Source organism: Panthera leo, chromosome B4 (assembly GCF_018350215.1).
Source record: "Panthera leo isolate Ple1 chromosome B4, P.leo_Ple1_pat1.1, whole genome shotgun sequence".
Lineage (NCBI taxonomy): Eukaryota > Metazoa > Chordata > Mammalia > Carnivora > Felidae > Panthera > Panthera leo.
This window is the reverse complement of record NC_056685.1, coordinates 85,255,221-85,274,084: the sequence shown is the minus strand read 5'-3', so window position 1 is coordinate 85,274,084 and position 18,864 is coordinate 85,255,221. Positions and strand designations below refer to the sequence as shown.

Sequence of the window (18,864 nt, the reverse complement as noted above, 5' to 3'; positions counted from 1 at the left end):
CAAGCCTCAAAACCTAATGGCATTTGCTCTGCTAAGTCGCAAACTTGCTTGAGACCAGTGACCCTTCCGTCCTTCTAATTTCTCCCTTTTTGAAGGGGAGTATCTAATCTGCATCTGCCCTCTTGCATTGTGGAAGCAGGTGACTTGCTTGCTAGGCTTCACAGGTCCACAAACGGAGAGGAATTTTGCCCCTGAGGGACTAGACCCCAAGTCCCACCCTTTACTGATTTAGATAGAATGTGGACTTAGAGCTGACGCCAGAATGGTTAAAGTCTTTGGAGGATACTGGGATTGGGTGAATGTATTTTTACACGGGAAGGACATGACTTTGGGGAGGGTCAGAGGCAGAGTGTTATTGGTTGAACTGTGTCCCTCAAAAAAAAAAAAGTACATTTAAGTCCTAACCTCCAATACCTCAGAACGTGCCCTTATTTGGAAATAGGGCGAATGCAGATGGAAACAGTTAAGATAAGGTTATGCTGAAGTAGGGTGGACTCCTAATCATACACCAGTATGACAGGAATCCTTATAAGAAGACGGCCATGTGAAGACGGAGACACAGAAAGAATGTCATGTGAAGACAGAGACAAAGACTGGGGTTATGCTGCCACAGCCTGGGACTGTCAGAAGGTATAAAAAGAAAGGAAGGATTCTTTCCTAGAAGCTTCCAAGAAAGCCCAGAGGAGCCAAAGCTCTGACTTCAGACTTCAGGTCTCCAAAATACAGAGAATGCATTTCTGTTGTTTTTAGCCAGCTAGTTTGTGATACGTTGTTACAGCAGACCTAGGAAGTGCTTAGCAAGGTTTTATAGTTTACCAGGTAACGTTCTGTATAAATTCACATGATTCTCATACTAAACAAATGGAGGAAGCACTATTATTGCTATAGCCCCCATTTATAACTCATGTAACAGAGGCTCTTACAGGTTATGTGATTTACCCATGATTGCAAAGCAAGTTAACTGTGATGCTGAGGCCGTGAGCTAGGTTTTGACACCTACCCTTTACAGCATTGAAAGGATTGGTACTCTCTGTTTACCTTTGAGATAGATCTTGTGTGTGCATGTGTGTGTGTGTGTGTGTGTGTGTGTGTGTGTGTGCGCACACGCATGTATGTGTTAATATCTATGGGCAATTGCCAAAGGGCCTTAGTGAACTTTTCAGCAATTCATGGAGTTTATGGGATAATGGGCTGAAGGAACACAGACAACCTTTTTGATGGTAACTTGATTTGTATATTCCCAAAGGAAAACTGAGAAGTAGGTGAATATCCAATAGACACAGTGAATTGGAAAAAGGACCTACATATTATGATTCTGAATATCTGAATATCTAATAATAAAAGAGGAATAGAAGAGTTTACTAAAAAAATATGATAAGAAATCTATACGTACCTCACTTTAATAAACCGTCTTGGGGCGCCAAGGTGGCTCAGTCAGTTAAGCGTCTGACTTTGGCTCAGGTCATGATCTCACAGTTTGTGAGTTCTAGCCCCACATCAGGCTCTGTGCTGATAGCTCAGAGACTGGAGCCTGCTTTAGATTCTGGGTCTCCCTCCCTCTCTGTCCCTCCCCTGCTCAATTTCCCTCTCTCTCTCTCTCTCTCTCTCTCTCGTAAAAATAAATAAACATTTTAAAAAATTAAAAACACTGCCTTGATTGTTAGGGCCTCAAAACTTAATTTTTTTAATCATAAGTCAAATAATTGTTTTATCTTGGATGGCATGCAGATTGTTTCAAACGTTTTTTGTTTTACATTTATGTTTTTGAGAGAGAGAGACAGAGACAGAGCACAAGTGGGGGAGGGGAAGAGACAGAATGAGACACAGAATCTGAAGCAGGCTCCAGGCTCTGAGCTGTCAGCACAGAGCCCAAAGCAGTGCTCGATCTCCCAAACCATTAGATCATGACCTGAGCCGAAGTCGGATGCTTAATGGACTGACCAACCCAGGTGCTCCCAGATTGTTTCAAACTTTAAATAAAGATACTTCATATTTATCTGCATATTTGTATTCTACTCATATTTTAAATTTCTTTAATTAGTGTTACTACAGCCACTTAAACATTAAGTTATAAATGAGGAACCTGCTGGCATGGCTTTATTGTGTCTCATACTGAGTACCAGAAACACTCTCTTCTCTAACCTTGAGAACTTAAATGTACCTAAGCATGTCCATATTCAGAGAGAAGGACTGGATTCTATACATTATAATAAATGGATACACAAACTTTAGCAATGCGAAGGGTGAATCTGGAAAATATCACTAGAGAACGATTCCTTAATAATGCTGGTGCTTATTTAGCTACACCTCCAAATAAAAATGTTTTAAGGACTAAAATATGATTTCCCATTCAAAACCAGTATAAACATTGACTAATAACCCATTAACTCCATTGTCCCCCCAGTAAGTAGAGACTTTGGTTTTCGTCCCAGCTCTCCCAGCAGCTGTGGTTACTTTCCATCTCTGGACTGCGCTTCTCAGACATAGTGTGATGGTCTTCAAGATCCCTGGTAGCTCCAAATTGCAATTGCAAAATCATCAATCCTCGACTGACATTTAATTGCAGTTCAAAAGAAACATACATGGAAAACTACCACAATTAACATTTAGCTTTTAATTTTTACTCGTCTTTATCACTTGAGTCTCAACCAAAACAAGTTTTCCTGGCCTTGGATACTTGCTGAATTGTGATAACAATGGTCAGACACTCTAGAAAAAAAACAAGACTCCCAACATAAATTCTTCTAATTTATGGCTCCAGTGGCTTAAGCAATTTATCTCTTTATCCTCAGAATTCAATACAGAATATGATTACTCTGTAAATGTACAGAGTAAATATTTTTATTTTTAGAAACCAACTTTGAAAACTATAAACTCTAGTAAGCAATGTCTTTAATTACATCTAACCTATAAAGACAGCATCACCTGCAATGTAGCTGTTAGAAACTTCTTATCTTGCCATAATACAGTCTCGAACATTCTGGGAACAAATTACCTAAGCCCCATAAAGAATAAATTTATTTTTACAATTTTTTCAGCAAAGTACACACAGTTATAAAACATAATGATTTAAAATAAGAAAAATTAGATTATTTTTGACATTGTTATATAACATCAAATAAAAATGAAATTTTAGTGATTGAAGATTGTGTTATTTTCAAAATGTCAGTGTTAAGCAAACTTTAAGATTTCCCTTACTAATGAAGACTTGGCAGGCTACATAATATACCATATTATTTTACATAATTGCGATTAATACATCTTTCAGCCAAGAGGTTGAAGAATGACTAGTTTTAGAAAAACATTTAAAATCCTATTTCCCTAATGCAGGCACAGAATACCTCACTAGCCTTAACTCCATACAACTCAAAAGCAAAATCTTTAAATGTTGGCTAGTCTTTTTCTACAGTTTTTCATTGTTCTTTCATTAAGCTTATAACATGAAATCAGTGGATATTAAAGAAATTTAAAAAAACCGCATGTCTATAATCTAAGGAAAGCCTAACATGGATACAATCTGTTTAATTTAAGTTACCTGAATAGGGAACACGAGTTTTCCACTTTTCTCAGGGCTCAGAGTTGAGAATAGAGGCAACTAATCATTAACTTTTAGCCAGAAGCGAACTTGCACACTTATCTCAAGAGACTGCTTTTCCCTTCCCTCTCTCTTCTCTCAAATAGGGGAAAGGTAGCCTCTTTTCTTGAGGAACTTGCTTTGACAGTCACAATTAGTTCATACTTTTCACAGTATAAAGTTAACTTGGCTTAAATTATATCCTGGGTCAAAGAAGGTAACCAAGTCTGGCAATTTGAACTGCTAAATTTAATCTTCTAATCCTTTTTCTCTGAGTTGATATACCACAGTTTCAAGTGTATTTACCACAATGTGATTTCATTCATGTATAGACACTGCAAAAGTACTATAATATATAAGTTTATGTGCCAGTGAATCTTCACTGAGTCTAAAACTAGATAATTCAGTAAGGAATGAACAATAAGGCCAAGGTCATGTGTTGAATCCCTCCAGGAGTCCTCAGCTTCCTTTTGTTGCCTAATCACAAATTACACTCCTTATTCGACCAGCCATTCTATAAATGCAAGACCTCCATCAGAAAGCGTCCTCACTTAAGAATGTGACAGTAATTCTGATGATGGGTCAGTGTTGCCATCTTTGTATTTGAAGAAATGACACTGACCTTTGGAGAAACGAAGAGCTACCATTTACTGGGTGTTTCTCATATCCTCGGTAGTTATTTTACCAAACAATTTATATCCACAACTTCATTCTCTAAACTATAAAATATAGGGGCGCCTGGGTGGCTCAGTTGGTTGAGTGCACGACTTGGGCTCAGGTCATGATCTCACAGTTCGTGAGTTCGATCCCCGCATCAGGCTCTGTGCTGACAGCTCAGAGCCTGGAGCCTGCTTCAGATTCTGTGTCTCCCTCTCTCTCTCTACCCTCCTCAGCTCATGCTCTGCCTCTGTCTCAAAAATAAATAAACATTAAATTTAAAAAATAAAAATAAACTGTAAAATATAGACATTATGATACATATTTTAAGTATGAAAACACCGAAGCGCTGAGTTTTGATCACTCATATGTAAGGCCATATAGCTGATAATTATTGGGTCCTGGGTTCCAATTCTGGTTTGTCTGAATCCAAATCTGTATTTCTCTCCACTGAACAGTAGACCATCCTTTGCATAGTCAGTGGGTGAGAAGAATTTGATTCCCCACATAAAAGATGCCATTATTAAGACCAAGGCACTAAGTAATAACTAGCTATAAAATATGCTTCCTAACTATTTTATTTATTTATTTTTAAATGTTTATTTGTTTATTTTGAGAGACGAGAAAGCACAGGTGCAGGTAAGGGAAGAGAGAGGGAGGAAGAGGGAATCCTAAGCAGGCTCTGCACTGGCTGAACCCAGCACAGGGCTCAAACCCACGAACTGTGAGATCATGGCCTGAGCTGAAATCAAGAGTCAGATACTCAACTGACTGAGCCACCCAGGTGTCCCCCAAATATTTCAATAGGCCGCATTTCTAAATGCATATCATGGTTTCAATCACCAAGTAATAGCATAACTAGTCTCTGGGCATTTCCCCTAATTTATTTAATGATATAAAGCAAATGCCTTTACAAAATACGACATGGTATTTTTTCTCTCTCCCTTATTAAAATTCAATTCAAAAAATAAAATAAAATTGTTAAGAAATTTTGCCTCATACAAAATTGGACACTCACTGAGGTTGTAATATCTTGAATAAATTGTAGTATGGATTTTACAATCATGTAGTATATCTGATAATCAAAAGCAAAGAATATCTTTACTGAGAACTCTTCAAATACCTTTGTTCCAACACAGCAAAGTGCTTAGTAGCTAGCCAATGTTCAGTTATATTTATTTGGAGTAAAATTGCCTAATGTAATATAGGTGATTAATCAATAATAACTTAATTTGGTATTCTGTAGATACACCTCAAAGTAGATTATTTTCCCAAAAAGTGGAAGAACAGGGGTGCCTGTGTGGCTCAGTGTGTTGAGCATCCGACTCTTTGGCTCAGATCATGATCTCATGGTTTGTGAGTTCGAGCCCCGCATAGGGCTCTACACTGACAGTATGGAACTTGCTTGGAAGTCTCTCCCATTCTCTCTGCCCATACCCTGATTGTGCTCTCTCTCTCAAAATACACGAACAAACTTAAAAAAAAAAAAAAGTGGAAAAATAGCCGGCATTGGTGGTTAGTGGTGAGCATAGCTGCCTTCCAAAAAAGTGGAAGAACAAAATTTCAGTAAAGTCACATGCTTTATCAACTGCTTTTATATAATGGAAATATGACAATAAGACTCAACTTTTGCAAAGAAATGATTATTAACTTTGTTAAGTAAGTGCGTATATATAAAAACTTCCAAAGTTAAATAAAAAGAGAAATACAGATATATCAAAGTTTGATATGTAAAAATTATGTCATCAAGAAAGTAACAACATAAGGTCTAGAAATATTAGAATTGGAAGGAATATGTACAATATATCTTGTTCTTATTTTGTATGATTTTTCTTATTGGTGTCACAATAGTAAATCCTTAAAAAATTACTATGTGATAGAACCCATGGTCTGTTAGTTAACTTTATAGAGTTTGTTAGACAAATTTAAAGAGCTCTGATTATAAATAATATATTTGCTTTCTCAATGTAGAATTTACTTTTGTCACATAAGATATTTCTGTACTAAATTATTTTATCATCTTAAATATGCATTTTCAGCAGATCTACCAAAAAGCCAAAATTACCTAATTTAGATTTAGTGTTTACTCAAGTAGAAAAAAACGGCAAAAATAATGAATTGACTTAAATATGCAATTTTGGACAGCTTTGTAATCACACTAAAATATTCAACAATTTGACTCTTTCTTTCAACAAGAAATATATCTTAAAGCACAGAGAAATCACGTTGGTATTAAAGTTGAACAATTCAGTTCTGTGGGATGTGAGATAAATACAGACAGTCATGTTTGCTACATAAACCTTTGAGAAAAGAAAAGCCACATGCAAAACAGACTTGTTCATCAAGAGCCCTGGGGAGAAAAATGGCTGAAGGTGACTAACCTTTGCCAAGGTTACAAATTCTCAAGAGCAATTTCAAAACTATCATAATGTGAGACTTTTTTTTAAATTCCAGTTTCCACAATTCTTCAATAATGTGGGGACAGTAGAGAGAGGAAATATAGTCTCAGGGGAAAACCTTGATGAATAGCATGTGTGCTCTTGGAACAGGTTATTAATTCTGCATTTGAAACATGACAATAAGTTCTTGGCAATGAATTTGTTTATAGCATTACTCCCAAGTTCCACGCAGCATTTGTACATTTCCCTTGTGAGAGTTTGATGCTTTGTGTATTATGACTAAGGAGTGAAAACTGAATTAATGTGGAAAGCCCAAGTTTGTCATCTGAATAAAACTGTAAGAAATTCCACAGAGCAGAAAGTTCAGGTATATACTTAGGGTGAGAAACAGCAGAGAACTAGTGAGAAGGTAAAAAAAAAAAAAAAAAAAAAAAAAATCAAATAAATACCTCCCAAACACAATGGGAACCTTTGTAGGGATTGTTTTCCTCATCTGAGTAAAATTTTTTTTTCTTCTTCTTTTCCTGGAGCAAGTACCATCATCTGAACACTCATTTTGCACTACTGATTGTGATCCTATTATTTTCTGAAGTCCAGAATAATAATAATAAAGCTAAAAGGAGCACACAGAAGAAAACAATCCTGAGTTCATTATCCCTTAGGTTACAAGGTAAAAGGAATCTTTTTCTTTAACCTTGATAAGCATAAAAAGGAAAAGGTCATCAGTAAACTTGCACAGAATACCTCCTTTAAGGTTTCAATATACCACAGGAAAATAAGATGGGAGCAACATGGTCCCAAACATAGCTCATTAGTTGAACAGAATTATTGGAAGAGTGATTTGAGAATATGGAACATTTAAGACCCTTCCTTCTTTGACCGTCATCCAGTCAACAGAAGATCCTACTATATTCAGCCAATATAGGAAACATGTTCAGAGACAGAGTGCTTAAAAAAAAAAACCTTTCGAGCCCAAGCCTTTGAATCCGCTTAGCTCTCTGCCATCCCCTCAGCATGCACTGGGGCCTCATAGTTTTCTATTAAATAAACCAGCATCCTGCCAGTGACTCAGCTCAAAGTCTCAGAGTCAGCAGTATTGTCTTCTTTTCTCTATCATCAAATCAAAGTTGCCAATCCTTGTAGATTCTACTGCCACAGAGACTCAAATCGATCTACCTTTCTTCTTTCCCACAAGCATCATTTAATTTCAATAAATCTGGTAGCTTTCCAGTTGTCGTCCTGGCATCCAATCTCTCTATTTGAGTAAAGCCTCAATATCGTTGCCTAAATGAGACCAGCTAACATAAGCTCAGACCGTGGCACACCCCAAGTCAAAATTGGTCAGTAACTCCCTGCCTCCTCTTCCCAACATTGACACCACACTTATCTGTATGTGTGAGTACACACACACACACACACACACACACACACACACACACCAGGAGATAGGTTATAAAATAATATGATCAAGTGTGTAGTTTCCATCTATTGCTAGAGCCAACAATACTAACATTGGTGTTTTAACGTGCATTCGCTTTTCACTGCCATTAGTAAATTAGAAGCCGTTAATCCTCCTTGTTTTAAAAATACCACAAAGGCATTAGACATTAACAAGATATGAGCCAACAGAGTTTAAGGCAACATTCTATCTACTGGCCCAGTCATATGTCACCAGGTATGAGAGTCTTCCACACCTCAAAATAAGTTTATATCTTTAGTAAAAGTTAATAAAAAAAGCCTTTAAGACTTTTTGTTGTATTTTATTTTTAAAGTTTTATTTATTTATTTGAGAGAGACAGAGACAGCACAAGTGGGAAAGAGGGAGACAGACAGGGAGAGAGAATCCCAAGCAGGCTCCACGCCACCATCACAGAGCCTAACGCAGGGCTCAAACCCACAAAACCATGAGATCATGACCTGAGCCAAAACCAAGAGTCGGACATTTAACCAACTGAGCCACCGAGGCGCCCCTATTTTATTTTACTTTTAAGATTTTATTTTTAAGTAATTTCTACAGCCAATATGGGGCTCAAACTCATAGCCTTAAAATCAAGAGTCTCATGCTCTACCTACTAAGCCAGTCAGGTGCCCTTTAAATTATTTTAAATGGAAGCACAAAATCTTCAAATGCAGATGCAATGGAATATAAATAAGAAAAGTAGAATAGCTATTACCAAAAAGACCAGAAATAACAAAGGCTGGAGAGGATGTGCAGAAAAAGGAAGCCTAGTGCACTGTTGGTAGGAATGCAAACTGGTACAGCCACTATGGAAAAAGTACAGAAGTTCATCAAAAATTCAAGATAGAGCTACCAGGTGATCTGGCAGTCCCACTTCTATGCATATATATACTGGCTGAAGATGATATCACTACCTCGAAGAGATATCTGCACTCTTATGTTCTATGTTCACTGCAGCATTATTCACGGATACCCAAAACAACATACAGAAACAATACAAGTGTCCATCAACGAACGAATGAAAAAAGAAAATGTGATACGTGTGCATGCACACAGGCATATACACACATTGGAATATTATCCAGCCATAAAAGAAGATCGAAATTCTGCTTCTTATGACAACATGTATGTACCTCTAAGACATTATACTAAGTGAAGTAAGTCAGACAAAGACAAATAGGTATGATCTCATGTATATTTAGAATCTAAAAATATTGAACTCAGAGACAGTAGAATGGTGGAGGGCTGGAGGGTGGGAGAAATGAAATGTCGGCCAAATGGTACAAACTTTCAGTTATAAGATGAATACATTTTGGGGATCTGAGGTACAGCACAGTGACTATAGTCAACAACACCATTTCGTATACTTAAGAGTTGGTAGGAAAGTAGAGCTTTAGTTGTTCTCACCATAACAAGAAGAAAATGATAATTATGTAAGGTGATGTATGTGTTAACCAACCCTATGGTGACAATAACTACACCATATACATCTGTATCAAAACATCACCTTGTATCCCTTAAACTTACACAATGTTCCATGTCAACTATATCACAAGAGAGCTGGGGGAAAAAAAAAGTAAAGTCAAGTCATATGGCAAAGGCAATTTCTAGGAATTATAATCATGTCTAGAAGGTGACAAATATCATATGGCTTCAGGGCACCTGGGTGGTCAGCTGGTTGAGCATCCCATTCTTGATTTCAGCTCAGGTCATGATCCCAGGGTTGTTGGATCAAGCCTCATGGCAGGCTTTGCACCGGGCATAGCTCCTGCTTGAGATTCTCTATCCCTCTCTCTCTTTCTTTCTGCTCCCCTCCCCCACTTGCTCTCTCTCTCTTTCTCTCTCTCTCTCTCAAATAAATGAAATGAAAAAAAATTTAATAAATAAATAAATAAATCATACAATTTCAATTTTTTTTATTCCTCTCAGGTTTCCCTGTATGGACTTGACTTTGACTTTGACCTTCCCGGTGTCCCACTGAGCAGCAGCCAGACCACATAACCTTTGTGCCTTTAGCTGTGGCCCCATGAGACAGGCCACAGCCCACTCACTAGGCTTCACCCCTTGGGGAACAAGCTATTTCCTACCATGGTGCAGCACAGCCCCTTTCTGTCCTTCCTCACACTATTCTAAAGGATTCTTTAAAAAAAAAAAAAAGTGCTCGATTTAGTGTTAAAAAGTTTAGGTTCAGATATACCCTCTCCTTTTTACCCTTAACAAATTACCTAATGTCTCTGAATCTCAGGCTGCTCACCTATCTACTCGTTTCATATTTCCTTATGGAGACACTTCTGGTAAAATAACACTTCAGTTCATCCCCCATGTGACTGATGACTTTGGAAGAAGAAAAAAAAACAACTATGCAAGCTTAGTATGGATGTTTCTGGGTTCTCTCTTTTCCTTATGTGCCTTCCTACAGAGGAGATGCATTCTGGTTTGGTCTATACCATGTGATAATTCTACTAGGCCAAATTCTGTTCCTACAAAAGAAAAGCCTAAGTGTTGCAAATAAGTTCAACTAGAAACCCCGTTTGACCATATATCCAAACCACATTCTCTAGCTTAGCATCATTTTAAAGAAATAGATGAGTCAAAGGACTAGCTGAATCTATTTTTTCCCTTGGGTTAACTAATCAATTTAACCAACATTTGGTGAGCAGCTAGCATATACAAAAGATATTATGATGCCAAGATAAATAAGACGAATTATCTTTTCTCAATTACTCTTCCATGTAGGAAGATAGATTAATACACAGTTAACAAGTCTGAATTATTAAAGTTAAAATAGAGATATAAAGTATTATTAGAGTTGTCATCTACTGTAGTTCTTGTATAATTTAATTCATTGCTACATACATTCACATACACTAAAGGTAAGAACCAAAACTGTAAAACTACCTACTCAAGGCATGTGCTGTAACATCAAAAAGCTGTTAAGAAATGTTAGAATTTGGTAATCAGAACAATATCATAGAAATGTTCCCCTGGATCTGAAACCAGTATATTTATTATCAACCAGATTTTCCATGGACACATTAGCAAATGTGACTGATTTGCTCATATGGGAACTCTCAATTTATTATTTCTGGACCATAACATGAATGGAGAAGACTACACATTTAATTTAAAATTTTCCCTAGGTTTAAGACACTGCCAAAAGTACAAAAATCTGGCCAATTCTGCCTGAAAGAAAACGCCTAATTATTGGTCATCACCATTGACATTACCAACAGAATCCAAAGTTTACATAAAAGAAACAAGGACACAGTGAGTGACTTAGCAGAATATCTAATACAGAGAATATTGTCAGGCATGTTCAATTTACCTCCCTACTCATTTCTTGATGTGGTTTCAAAGGTAAAAAGGTATATAGAGGTAAGAAAACATGACAAGGTATTCTATATGTAATTTACTTGAAACCTGCCATTGACTCATTCATTCCAGTGACATTTTTGTTCAAATAATTTCTCTTTTTTCCTGCCATCCCCTGTCAACTGCTGGATTAAAGTTAAAGCAGAGGCAAGAGTGATATCTTTGTAGGTTCAGAAGTTTCTCTAAAGGCATACAACAATCTACATATTTCCACACAATTAAGTGCTTTGAGGAAAGCCCCTCCTAATTTTCTGTGATTTTTAGCTTTGCCAGGCAAAAGAGATGCCGTTTAGTGAAGTGTGGGAGGAATGAGGCTATGAAATAGGTATGGAAGGGATCGACTAAAGCATACCACCAAGATGTCAAATGTATTTGAAGAAAAATAGAAATATCATTGAACTAAAAGCACACAATGTTATATGCTAACTAACTTGGATGTAAATTTAAAAATTAATTAAAAAATAAAAATAAGAAAAAATTAAAAAATAAAAGCACACAACGTGACTATTGGTGCCTGTTCCTTTTTTTTTTTTTTTCTTTTTTTTTTTTCATGTTTTATTTTATTATTGAGAGACAGAGCATGGGGCGGGGGGCGGGGGGGAGAGAGAGGAAGAGACACAGAATCTGAGGCAGGCTCCAGACTCTGACCTGTTAGCACAGAGCCCAACACAGGGCTCCAATTCACAACCCACGAGATCATGACCTGGGCTAAGTCAGAGGCTTAACTGACTGAGCCACCCAGGTACCCCTTGGGGTTTGTTTCTAAACCATATACTCATTGGTCTGTGATTATAGTTTTTAAGTATCCAGTTTCTAGAGAGAACCTGGGGAGCTAAACAAAGAAACAAACCAGTAGAGACAAGCTATTCTATAAGAACAATTCATGACTACAAACTATCTAAGAAACCGTGGCATGCTTCTATTGTGTGTAGGTAGCCAGAGCGAGTACATAGATCTGATGTCACACCCAACCTAACTCTTCAACTTCTTACATCCAACTAACTCCACTACTAGGATCTCTGCTATTTCAGGGATCATTGGCTCTTCCTCACCACAGGAGGAAAGTCTTGAACAGACTTCATTTATCTGTTGCCATTCAGAGGTACACAATACATGTTGACTGAATCAATTCCTGTATCGTGCCCTGGAATATAGCTACTGTGGCCAAAGTCAAAAGGCTGATCAAATATATATTATTAGGCCTAAAGAAGACCTACCGCATCATTACCAGACACACAGAATGTAACATTGACAGAAGTAGCAATTTCTATCCATCTACTTCAGAGGTTCCTCTCTTAACATAATGTTTGCAAATTCAACATTCTGACTAGGTTTCTCTCACTTGCCGAGTAGTTTGTTTATTTATTTTTTACCGAGGAACTCTTTTTACAGGGTGTTGCATACTTTTCCTAGAACCAAGAAATATGCATGCTTAAACAATGACATCAAAACAAACCTAAAAGCTTACAATATGACAGATAAAACAGAAATACAAATGAATCAAATGAAGTGATTATAGAATATGCAAAATTTGTTCCATCTACATATTAGTGATAATGAGAATGGGCAAGGAAGAGAGTTATTTAAAAGTACAAGAAATTTTAAAAATTACATTCAATAACAAATTATGAAGTTGACAGAATTTAGTTGCATTAGAATGCCTCTACCCCAAAGATGGTCACCCTAAAGTTTGGATGCTCTCCTGACTATATTTGAAAATAAAGTATGACTCTAGAAAGCATTGAAGGAAAATATTCATGGAATAAAAATAATAATTATAATAGGTAATACTTAGTACTATGTACCAAGTACTGAGCTAAGTATTTAACATAAATTAACACAGTTAATTCTCACAGTGGCCTTATGAAGAAGATGCTTTTTACTGTTCTCATTTCACAGATGAAAAAGATGTTTCGGCAGGTTATAATTAGTAAGAATCAGGGCCAACATTTGAACTTATATATTCAGGATCCATAATCTGTACACTTAACTGTTAAGGAATAGCCAGTTCCCCTAATAAGCAATGCATCCCAAAGGAAGCACATGACATATTATAACCTACCTTGACAATTATAAACCTAGTATGGAACAAAAATTAAATAAAAGGAGCAAATCCCCCCATGATCGACCTGAGGTCATCCTGGCATAAATGACTCTACTCTCAAGCTTCCCCTAGTTGCAGTGTGTCAGCCTATATTAGTTTTCCACTGCTACTGCAATAAAGTGGCACAAAATTAGTGGCTTAAAACAACACAAATTTATTTATCCTATAGTTCTAAAGGTCAGAAGTCTCTCTGAGCTAAAATCAAGGTGTCAGTGGGAGGCCAAGGGAAGAATCTGTTTCCTTGCCTTTTCCAGCTTCTAAAAGTCATCCATATTCCATGGCCTATGGCCACATTCCCTCATTGTCCAACAAGCAATAACACCTGAAGTCCTTTTCACGCTACCATTTCTCCTTTACTTATCAGGCCTCTGGTGATTACATTGGGTCCACGCACAGAATCAAGGATAATCTCAAGGTCATCTGATTAGCAACTTTACTTCTCCCACCCCAAGGAACATATTCATAGGGTGTAAGGGTTAGGATGTGGGGAGACATGATTCTGCCTGCCATATGGACATAACCATACTCTGTTCGTGAACTTAAGGTAGAAGATCATACATGTCACGAGTATGACACATCTTTATAAATTTATCATGCTACTCTATGAATATAGCTAAAATATGTAGCAATCCAAATCCAAAAAGGAAATTTGGCCAATTAAACATAGCTCTGAAAAGAGAATGCACTGGTTATAAGAACACTTGACTTCAAATGATCTCTCAACAATGCATGAGTCTTGATCCAGTGCCAAACGAGTTTTCTCATCTACACAGTATGAAAATAACACCTGACACCAGGATTATACTAAGGATCAAATCAGATTAAACCATGACTGTGAAAACTCTGTGAGTAATAAAGCTTCATACAAATAAAATATAAACATAAGAAACACAGTATCATTATTTTTGTTCAAAATATACTTATTTTTCAAAGAGTGACAAAGATAAAAATAAAAGTATGTACCTACAGTCTCCATATTTCCTTTAAAACAAGCATTCACATTAGTAATAATAACATAGTTCTTATTATTATTGAAATTTATTATTTATTACCTTTCAAATATTCTTCTGATGAAGGAAGGGTTTATATCCAGCTCTCTTTTATAGACAGAGAAGCTGAAGCTTAATCTCTTGCCTGAGATCACACAGAATACAGAGTCATAGAAGGACTAGAGGCTAAGAGTGCCAACTTCCAAATCCATTCTATTTTTAAAAACAGATTTAAACACCAGCCAAGACGATATGCCCATTCACATTAAGATCCACCAATTCCACAAGCAGCATGACTTGGCAGAAACTAGACCCACCGAGAGCCCTCACAAAGCAGTTCTGTCGGCACAGTCCTAAGTCCTTTGGTTCCTAAGATTCCCGTGTCTGAGTTTTCACAGGAAAGCATCACATCTGAAGAGCCACTCCTAAAAGAACCTGAGAATAACTATCTAAAATACTGAGATGCATGCTTAAAAAAAAAAAAAAAATGAAAAAGGTATCTCACTCCATCTCTGAAAGATGTAGCATGTAGCTTTCTATTGCGCTGGCTGAAATTGCTGTTTGCTTTCTCTAGGTCTCCAAAGTTTTATTTAAAGGCCCTCTTTAGATACGGACAGATCTAATTATATTACTTCACTTCACCATGAATCCTACATCATAATTGTGGTGCCTGCCTTGGTTTGTGCCTGCCTTTACGTTTTCTGTCTTAAGTTCTATTTCCCAAAGTGCTGAGGAGTTCCTAACAAAACATCAAAGAGACCCACTTCAGTCCAATGTATTTGGGATTTCAAAACTATAACCTGTTTTAACTTTTGGGAGACATTTCCCTCCACTTTTGGTAGGATAATATATAAGTGTATGTATAGGTCTTTTTTATAAAGCAATAGTTTGAAATTATTACATAAATACATTAAAACTCTATTTACATTAAATTTATTAATTTAAACAAACTGAAGCAGCAGTAAGATTTCAAAGCTCTAACAATAAATTAGGAACACTTTAAAAAGATCATCAAGGGGCACCTGGGTGGCTCAGTCGGCTGAATGCCTGACTTCCGCTCAGGTCATGATCTCAAGGTTCATGAGTTCAAGCCCTCCATCGGGTTCATTGCCCCACTTTGGATCCTCTGTCCCTCCCTCCATATGCCTCCCCTGCTTGTGCTCTCTCAAAAATAAAGAATAAAATATTTTAAAAAGATCAAAAAATTTTTAAAGTTATTTAAATATACGTCATAGGAGCAAAGACTAAGAGGAGAGAATGGAGGTAATACAATGTCATTTGGATAGTACTGATATCATTACCTAATTTGACCAGAGAACTTTAACATTACAGCCTACAACGGAAGGAATTTTAGGCTGGCAGTGAAAGTGTTTACTGTGTGAAATTCCAAGACTATCGTAAGCGGACTATGTACATATAATTGTCTCATTCAGTAAATACCACATGAAAACTTGTCCATTCTACCTGCAAGGAATTTTTCTTCCAATGATAATTAAATCTATTTGAGTTTAGAATCAATATTAGAATACATTTTATAAAATTACTAGCATTATCATACCACAATAAGTAAAATTTATATGATAAAGTTAACATATCTAAGGGCATAACATCCTACTACAATTAATTTTCTTTCTTGCTTCAGTGACTACCACTGAAGTATATAATTTTGAATTCATTTCATTTATAGATACAATGACATATTGGTACTATTTGCTACAATCCGCTTTCATCAGCATAATTACATTCCTTATCCCATACCTGAAAAGCAACTTCTCTCATATTTTGATTCCCATGTGAGATAAAATAATGTCACTCATATTTGAGAATAATGAGATAAGGCAGGTTTTTTTTCTGTCTCAACTATGAACCTATTAAAACGATGTGAGTTTAGAAATTCTCTGATTAGAAACTAGAACATTAAAAACTAGAATATTAAAACTAGAACATTAGAAAACCAGAGTTAAGTTTAATTTACAGTAGTTTGTTATGCAAAAATAGGGCAATAGAAGTTCCCTCCTTTACTTTAATGTGCAGCTTTTTTTTAAAACAGAAACAGAAACAAACCTTAAAAGGTATGTGTTTGTGTCTGATATGCAAAAAACAAAAGGACTAAATTGACAGTTAAATGACCATATCCATTAAATATGTTTTTTTAAAGGAAAGGAAGTTGAAATGAAATAAAACGTTTTCTGTTTGTTTTGGCATGCCTTTTGACCTTGTGAGTAATCTTCACCTTGTACAAAAGTTATGATATATGACCTTCTGAAACATGCAAGTCTATATCACAGATAAGTTTTACATACACTTTTACTAATTGGAAAAAAAAAAAGCTTGTTTTATAGTTCTCTGAATATAAAACCGATACCAACCTTAGGTGTACTTCTAGGAAAGTCTACAAGTCAAGAGAAATTCCTTGATCCATTATGCTGAAATCAATACAAATAAGAAAAGGAAACAAAGAAAAACAACAACAACAAAAACCCACAGGAAACTCTAAACCTTTGGAAGTTTATGTTAATGTTCAATGTCCCATCCAATTATCAGGTAGGAAAAAATATGGTATTTTTAATTCTGTAATTTCAGAGACCATTACTTAGGTGATTTAAATGGCCCTACCTTTTAGAAAGAAACGGCAGCTATTTCAATATTGCCATTTTAATACTCCGCAGCATCATAAAGTTCTATGTCTGGTGTATGGTCATCTCATAATTAATTGACTTAGGAATTTTCATTGCAACTAAAATGCATTACCCAGGGTTTGTGATCTCTTCTAGCTCATGAAAAAATTTTAATTAAGACATAAATAAAATATACTTTTATAAAGTTGTTTATTAAAAGAGCTAAGAATGTATGATGTTGAGAAGGGAAATATATTATTCATATTTACACATGGTTGGTTATTACCTACAGAGTGATAAACAGGGAAAACTATATTAGCTGAAATAGGTAATTTTATTGATGTATTTGAAAACATAGACAGGAAGTCTTCCAAAAATAAGGAACTATTTTGGAAAACACAGTAAAGCATAAAAAGAATATTTAACACTATATAAATCCACACTCAAACTTTCAGAAGAAATAGCAGATAATTCTCCTCTCCTAGGAGAAAGTGTTTTCTCCTTAAACTTAACAGCATCATCCATTTATGTTTCTAAACATTCAGTGTTCACTAGGGCTTAAGAAAAAGTTCTTGGAATGAATTATTCATTAATCCCTCAATCGTAAGTCCATACTTTATGATAGTAGTTAGCATCAGCAATAAAGCCCAAAATAACAGAACCCTTCTTTTATTTTTCTTTAAATCTCTTTCTCCCTTCTTTTCCTCACAAACCCAGAACAGATGTTTGTTTGGAAGCAAACATCAAACACTGAAAGGAGAATTTAGAATAAGTTATGATTGAGGCAAAAACGTAAAATCACATCAGCTGACAAGTGGCTGACAGGCCCAGGGTTGAAGAACAGTGAGGGCATTATGGCAAAGCTAAAGAGTAACATTCCTTTTGCTTCCGTGACTGACATGTGGCACCACGTCATACTTAGATATCCCGTAACAAATCCACTGTTTCAAGTTTATACAACCACCGCAGGTGATCTTTGAAAGTCATAGGAGACAGATTCTCCTAAGCCTTATTACCTACAACTACAGAAACAGCGTTTACAGCTACTGTGTATAGCCATTTTCACGGCCAACTTCAAGACATGCTATTGCACACCTTACTAAGCAGCATAATCTAAAATCTCTAAACAAGTGTAATAAAATTACATGAGTGGAATCTAAGGAAATGAGTTTCACTATCTCAGAATGAACACAAAGTGAAAACACATTAAAACAAAGGGTTTATTGCAGAACTTTGACAAAAAGTTCATTCAAATATCTTTGTTATGGAGATATAAATCTTTCTCCCTTCTAACTGAGGAAGTCAAAGATGAAAGAAAATTGACTGGTATGGAAAACAAATAGAATGTCTTTAGTATTATATTGATATTAACCATGAAGAGGGACAAATCCAAAACATATTGCAAAAGTGTATCTTAATAATCCTGTCTTGTTGATATGTCACGAAGTTTATTTCTATGATGCAGGTGGGGGTGGCTGTGACGGGGCTTGCATGGGCAAAGTGAAGAGACTCAAACACATAGGAGCTTCTATTAGCTGCTTAGTGGTTCTCTCCCCTACAGCCAAATTTACATTTATCTTTCATTCTATGAAGCAAATTGTGCACCAGAGCCTTTAGCAATATTATTTTTACATATGAGTAGGGTGGACAAATATGGTATGGTCCCCTTAAGAATGTGCCTCAAAACCTCCA

At 36.1% G+C, this 18,864-nt stretch overlaps 1 protein-coding gene across 2 annotated transcripts in view; it reads right to left on the bottom strand.

Annotated features, from left to right (window-relative positions):
• Positions 1–18,864, bottom strand: part of SLC16A7 (solute carrier family 16 member 7) — a 186,568-nt gene that overhangs the window by 120,501 nt on the left and 47,203 nt on the right. Inside the window, exon 1 of one of the 2 annotated variants that reach the window (XM_042947037.1) lies at positions 2,926–2,944. The exons of the other annotated variant lie outside the window; for it this stretch is intronic. The gene's annotated coding sequence lies outside the window, so the exon portion shown is untranslated. Of the gene's footprint in view, positions 1–2,925; positions 2,945–18,864 lie in introns of those variants that run through there. 2 annotated transcript variants of the gene reach the window in all.